Source organism: Leptosomus discolor, chromosome 9 (assembly GCF_034619465.1).
Source record: "Leptosomus discolor isolate bLepDis1 chromosome 9, bLepDis1.hap2, whole genome shotgun sequence".
In the NCBI taxonomy this organism is placed as follows: domain Eukaryota; kingdom Metazoa; phylum Chordata; class Aves; order Leptosomiformes; family Leptosomidae; genus Leptosomus; species Leptosomus discolor.
The window spans coordinates 48,934,356-48,941,833 of NC_141399.1; positions in this window are offsets into that span (position 1 = coordinate 48,934,356).

A 7,478-nucleotide genomic window follows, 5' to 3' on the forward strand; every position below is an offset into this window, starting at 1 on the left:
CTCTCACCAAATTCCCAGTGTCCCCATCACAGTTTCCAAAGATCCCCTCATCCAGAGTTTGGGCTGGCTCCAGACCTCATCACAAAAAACAGTGGTCTGGTTTCTCTGGCACCATCAGTGATCGCAGAAAAACGGTACAGCCAGCGTGCGGGGAGGAGAGTGCGTGCCTTGACCATGGTGAGATGAGCCTGGACCTGCTGCATCCAGACCCTCCAAAGTCCCCCCTGCCTCTGCAGCGGGGTGAGAACAGGCAGAGATGCTCACGCTGAGCCCAGGGCTGTCGGCAGCAGCTCCAATGGGAATGGAGAAGCAGAGGGTAGCGAGGAAGGAAAGCAATGGCAGGGAACGGAGGGAGCTGATTCCTTGTGGCGGGAAATCAATGAATCAGCGAGTCTGGCACTCCTTTTGGCACCTCACCCCACACAGAGATCCAGCTGGGAGGTGGGCAGCGCGGGGAGCTGGTGGCTCTGCAGCGAGACGCCGATGCCGCTCAGCTTGCTAAGGTCAGAAGCCAGAAAACACTTAAAAATAGCAGTTGGACGGCCTTCCCTGACCATTCAGGCGTGGTGGCGGAGGTAAGGTAGAAGGTAGGGCAGAGATGCTTTCGATTTCCTTGTGCAAGCAGATCCACCTGAGATGGAAGCTGATGTTTGATTCTTCTTTTATCTCACAGTAGTTGTACATCTTTCATAGCTCAGCGTTTTTGGCCTTTTCAAACTGAAAACTCCTGGTGAAAACAACCGGAAAATGCATTTGATGGTTTAACTCTTGAAGGTTTAATTCGTGGTCCCCAGTCAGCATTAGCTGGTTTCAGATTCAAAATTAGCAGTTGTAATTGATACCCAAGCACAAGATAACTACTTCTGGATTGAGCTTCTGTCAGCCTTCATGACAGTTCATCCAGTCACAAGATGATTTATGCAAGATCAGGGCTTCACAAGTACGATTTTGTGTTTTCCTGACTATGAACTGCTTTGGTTTTATACTAACTCACAAATGGGTGTTCATCTTCCGTCATTTATTTGTATTAGCTTAGGACTGCGTGAACACAACATTCATTAAGGAGATGAACACAAACACGAGGCGTGTGCGCCCATACATCTGGCGCTGTGGCAGGAGACAGAGCCCACATCCCGCGGCTCACGCACACACGTGTAGGGTCGTGATGCTTTAATCCATTCTCCCTGACGCTTCACGGGTCGGGTAGAAGCCCCGGCTGGGGGGGGGGGGGGGCGCAGAAAAAGCGGTGGGATGTGCTCTTCTGCACGCAGCAGGGGTGTGGCCGAGGGGGCTGGACCCCGGAGCGAGGCAGACGAGGTGCAGTGGGGCTGATGTAGGGGCTGGCTAACGAGCCGTGCCCTGGCTGGCCCCACAAGAGAGGGGCATGGCTGGGGGGTGCACTTCTTTGGGCATCCCCTGGCGCTGGCACAAGTTCAACCAGCCAAGAGACACCGTGCTCCTCGCGCAGCCCATCGTCAACCCGTGGGGACCCTCGCTACGGTTTGTCCCGCCTGTCCTCCACGGTGCGCTGGGCACACTTTGTCTTCCAGCCGCAAACTTGCCACGGACAGACGTGAGGGGTGCCAGCCGCAGGGCTGGAGCACCAGCAGACCTCAGCGGCGGCCGGTCGGCATCTCGGAGAGCGGCAGGCGTTGCCAGGCGTGCCTCCGGGCCGGCGTCCAGCCTGCAGGTCATCGCAGCTCTGCCCTGTCCGCCCCGGAGGGCTGGAGCTGCGGTGGGGAGCGCGGCGGCGTGTCTGCAGGGCTTCGCACCAGCCAGCCCGGCGTTCCCGGCCGTGCCGCAGGGCAGCCGGCGGCGCTGGCAGAAGGGCTCCCTCGCTGGCTTGGCTCGGGCTGCGGCGGGGCGCTGTCTGCTGGGTGGGGTGAGCCCCTGCCAGGACGCGCTCAGCCCTGCCCTGCGGGAAGGCTCACGGCCCAGACGCAGCCCCTGCCCTCGGAGCTGTCTCGCCCGCCCGAGGACGGGTGCCCATCCACAGAGATGTCCCTGCAGGGTGTCCCAGCTCCAGCCGGGGCACGCAGAGATGGAGGAGCCCGGGGTGGCTCAGCAAGCTGCAGAAGAGACACCGGGAAAGCGCTCGCCATAGTTAACACAAAGCCAAAAAGCAAATAAAAGGCCCTTTGTCCTTCTCCTCATTAGTCTGCGTGTCTCCCCAGTGCAGGGGAAGTAATTACCCGTTTCTTCATGCTGGTGTGGAGAGTCTCCTCTTTCCCTCGGTGCGTGCCCAAACACCTTGTCTGCAGAGTTAATTGACATGCACAATGGATTTCCTCTTGCTGTTCCCATTCTCTGAACCAGCTCTGTGTTGGAGGGGGGTTTCTTTCTTTTCTTTTTTTTTTTCCAGTGCCCACTCCGTTAACCCAATCGGGGCAATTTTGCCTTTAGGGAAGGGTTTATTGCCCTGGCAGTGAGCAGCACTCAGACACGCACACAGAGGCAGCCTCCTCGTCCCAGGCCGTGCGGGGCCCTGAGCGGGCGGCTCGTGCTTCGCGAGCGGGGCTGGCCACCAGCGCGGAGCAGGACGCACATTTGGGGACCCGCGTCTCTGGCTGCTCAGCCCCACAGCTCTGGGCACTGGTACCCCTGGGCAGAGCTGCCCCCTGCCCCTGGGCTCCTCTTCAGAGCAGATGCCCCCCTGCCAGCGGGCCACATCGCCAGTACACGGAGACTCGAGGTTAGGAAAAGGAAATCTCTGCTCTCTCCCACAGCTGTGGCTTTCAGCAGTTTACCCAGGGGATTCCAAACCCCTGTGGTCCAAAGAGTAGGAGGTGATTCCCTGGAGCAGCACCTTGTGCTCTGGCTGTGTTTCAGCCCGGGCAGTAAATCGCGTGCCCAGCCCCGGGGCAGCACGCACAGCCCTGGCGTGTGAACGGCAGGCACAGCAAAAAGTCTGGGACACCCCCCTTGGGACGGGCACCCCGGCAGGGTGAGGCTGAGGGCTCACCGTTTAAAGCCCAGTCGTGCACCACTGGTGCCAGATGGAGTTTGCCGGAGGCAGGACTGGGTCCTGACGCCTCCCAGGGGACCTGAGTCCCACCTGGCTCCTCTCCCTGCAGACGCAGCCAGGGGCTGCTCAGCCCATCCCAAATCCAACCCCCGCCCAGGGGAGCCTCGCCTGTGCAAACTCAGGGCAGCAGCAGCGCCGCGCACCGCGGCCACGCCGATCTTTGCACCCCTGTCTAACAGCCCTTTCGACAGCCCGAATGTTCTTTTGGTTTAGCATCGAGCTCTTAAAAAACACCTCCTACCTACTGGTAATGACTAATTTGGGAGATGTTATTGAATTAATACTATTGGTATCCCCTCCTGAAGGTCAGGCTGGTAATAAAGTCATACGATAGTATTTATGCTAATATTAAAATTAATTACTTGCCATTTTTATGTGTATTAATGATTTGTTTGTGATGCTCTTTATAGCTGTAATGGAAGGCCGGCGATAGCTCTGTTCTTTATGGATGTAATTAAAGAGAAAGCACTTTAAGGCATTTATTCTCAAATAACACCCACCAGGATCTGAACCTCAGGTGGTACGTCTGAGCCACGCTGTTTGTTAAATGTCATCTTCACAATTATGGGCTCCCGAGTGATTGACATCAGGTTGCTAGAGCGGGAGGTGATCTCGGGGCACGCTGCTGGTGGGCAACAAGCGGGAGCTGCCACGGGAGACGCGCAGCGACGCCGAGCCGAGTGCACCGAGGGCGAGGAGCGCAGCACCTCGCTCCCCTTCCTCCGGGCGCCTCGGTCGGTAGGAGGCTCAGAAAGCTCCTGGACGTGAGCGTCCTTCGGCCGAGGGCATGCAGCCCCGTCGGCCCCTCGCGTGCAGCCCACGGCGTCTTCTGACCCCTCTGTGGATTTTCTCATCACCTCTCGGTTTCCTTCGTCCAAAGGGACAGTTTTTAAGACTGATAATTTCACAGCCTCCCGCAGCCAAGGTTGGGGGTGAGGTTTCTTGTCGAACAGAGGTGACGGCAGCCTGTAACAAGGCTGTTTTCGTCTGAGGTTGGCTACTGAGACCTGGGGACATGCAGGGCTGCGTCTCAGCTTTGCTTGTGTAGGGTCTCTGGAAACCCCAGGAGCTAGCCCACCCCGAGCCTGCCGGGGATGGAAGTCACTGCCCTGAGCTTAACTGGGCTCCAGGCGAGGCGAGAAGCACCGACGCCGATGTGGCGCGGTGGGACTTATCCCCCGCGGGACGGGGTCGTCCCTCTGGGCTCTGCCCACTGCCGCTGGAGGCCACCGAGCAGGGGGATGAGTGGAGCTGCTCTGCACCTCCTGCTCTCCCAGAGTCATCTCTAGAGCTCCCCTCACCCTGGGGGAGCAGAAGAAGGGGCATCTGCAGAGGTAAGAGCACGATTTTCTCTCACTTGAGGGAAACAAAGGATCAGAACAGGCTTCCAAAGAGCTGCTTCCCAGTGAGACTCAGAAAAAAGAAATCGTTTCTCATAGAACTGAAGTTTTTGACTCTGTTTTAACCACTTCTTAATGTTCTAAATATATTTTAAAGCATTTTTTGAACTTACTCGGGGGAATTACTTCGGGAAGGGCTCTGACATAAGCCACTGCGTGAGATCAGCAGGAACCTGTGATTTATTCCAGAGACAAGCTTGCGTTTGTGGTGCTAAAACCTGTTGGAAAGTCTCACCTGTCTCTAATTCCCCGAGAAGATGTAACCCGTCCCCCCTCCACCCCTCTGCGCTGTGAAAACTCGCAAGCAGCAGCAATCGTCAGGCACTGCCTTCGTGGCACGTATTTCTGTCACTCCTGTCAGTTCACCGGAGTTTTTCTGCTGTTGGCAACTGCGACTGTTCCTGGTTTGTGTTAAGTAGCGCCCAGGCATCCCAGGCAAGACCAGGGCAGCGAGACCCGTGAGTACTCGTGCCACGGACGGTGTGCAATCTGAACAGATGGACAGAGAAGCAGGAGACGAGCCCTGGCGGATCTGTTATGACCTTTCCTTTTGAAGGCAGTGGTGTACGGTCGCTTACGCAGAGAGGGAATGATATTCTCTACGTCTGATTAGTATTAAACATTTCACAACTCACGAAGTCCTGGCGTGCGTTAGCATATGGCAGAGTTGCCTCGGTTTTGGCTACTGCGAGAGGATGATTAATTAGTAAGACATTTTTATGTATGAAAGGAAAAACATTACAATCCTTGTGGTTGGCAGCATGCTGATGTTTTACATTTCTGTAAGGAATAGGAGGATATGCTCGTTGGCACGCTTCCCCGAAATGTTTACCAGCAAACATTTATCCTTGTTTTCTTAAATAAAAAAATTGCATCTTATATGTCAGAGTAATAGCACGTTGGACACAGGCCCTTTGGAAGGGAGAAGGGGTGGTGTGATCTCCTGCTGCAGAAGCGCGCCTCTCCACATGTAAAAGCACACGTTGTCAGGAGGAGAGGTAAGTGTGGAGGAGCAAGGGAAGTGCAGGAGAGGTTTGCAGCAGAGCTGTTAGGAGCATTGTGAAGAGGAGATGGAGAGGCGGGTGTACGGCAGCACCTGGAGCGGCACCAGGAAAGGGGTCGGGGGACTGAGCCACAGCGATGGCTGATGACAAGAGTGACAGATGAACCAAGAGGCACGGCAGCGTGTGGCTTGTAGCAAGACCACATCACACGCCACTCCCCAGCGCGGAGCCCTCGCTCCGGTAACAGGACGATGGCACTGAGGGACAACTCGCCACATGGGCGTTTCTCTTCCTACGGCCTCAGCAGGAGGGTGATGGGTGCATGAAGATGCCCAAAACCAACGAGCAGGACACAGCGGACAGTAGTGCCATCAGAGCACCTGAGATTTGGCAAGCATGATGCCGAGACAGAAAATGCCCCCACAATAAACGCTTGGCCCCTGAAGTACGGAGGCCAATGTCCCAGCGGCCAGGGGAACAAGAGAGCACAAATCCGCCCTGGATGGAGACCCTGGACTGACCCGCCCCGAGGTCCTCCTGCGGTTCCCGTGCTTTTCCAGCTGCTGGCTCCGCAGGTCCTTGCACCGGCTGCTGAAGGGAGAAGAATTTTTGTGCAAACCAAACGTGGGTTCAGCTTACCCGAGCCCTGCCTCCTCACACCTCCTCACCGGTTGGGAGTGCATCAAAGAAAACCTTTTTTGGATCCCTTCCCAAATTGCAAGAGCTGCTCTGAAGCACTGAGAGGCTGTCACAAGGACCCTCAGGACGGCACGGGCAAGCTCAGATACCGTATGGCTTGTGAAGCGGAGAGAGCGACAGCAAACAGCAAGACTGACAGGACAACAGATCCCAGAGCCTGGAGAATCACCGGCACCCTGGACAAGAGGCGAGGACTTTCAGATCTCTCCCAGAAACTTGTTAAGTCCGTGCTCAGGGAGATGTCTTGTCTTTACGAGCTCCATGCGATGGCTGGTCCATCTTCCCTGTCAATGGTCTGGTCTGGGGTCAAGCAGCGCCAATGCCTGAAACGGCATCTTCTGTCGAGGTAAAGCATGTCTAAACTCAGACTAATTTCCCATGGTACAAAGATTTGTACAGAAATACTCGATTCAATCATGCTGTTCTTTCGGGTTAGAAAAAGCAGGCAGCTCCCTGTCCGATGAGGTCAGTGCAGGAACACGTGCAGCGACGCAGGAGGTGGGTAGAGCTGGGTCCCCGCCGAGAGCAGTCACAGATGGAGGCCCAGGGGGAGATGCACGTTAGCCATGGCCTCGCTGGAAGGCTCCAAGCGCCGGAGCCCAGCTTCGGAGAGGCTTGGACCAGGAATCCACTGCAGCTGCCTGGGGACCACCGGTTCACATCTCCAGCTCATCACCACCGAGCGACCTATCTTCCTGCACAAACACCACTGCAGAATATCCCTTCCCTTAGTGCCCCCAGGAATTTAGCAGCTCTTGAGGTCCATGTGCAAGGATTTCTCTTCGCTTCTTTCTCCCTTGTTGAGTAAGCGGTGGCAAATTAGGTCATGTGAAGCTAAATTGAGCATTAACTCTTCTCCCTTCAGAACTACCACTGCAGCCTCTCCGGGGAAATAAAAACTGTTTCAAAATGTGACTTGGATCAGATTCCTTCCCCTCCAGCGCTGGAAACCCCTGGGCTTTCCAGAGATGAACAGCTGGGACAAAGCTCCTGGTGAAAAGCAGGACTTTGGGAAGGTGTAAGGGTGAGCAAGGGTGTTGGAGTCTCCAACCCGCACTCACAACCAGCATGTTGCTCCCCACCACACAGCTCTGCTGCTGCATTTCGTGGCTCTGCTGCAGCACCTTCTGTGAAGCTCCCGGCGCACACAGTGGTGCCTCCCCCGGCAGAACCAAACCACCAGCTGCTGTTTCAGGCCCTCAGAGGTAAAAATAACGCAGAGAGAAAGGGCTGAGCACGACTGTGACCTGTTCCAGGGAGGAGGCACAGGGTCCCCAGCACCACGGATCTGGCCCCGAGTCGTCTTCGTCCCTGTAAGCTGGTGGGTGGGGGTGCGAGTGGCACAGGCAG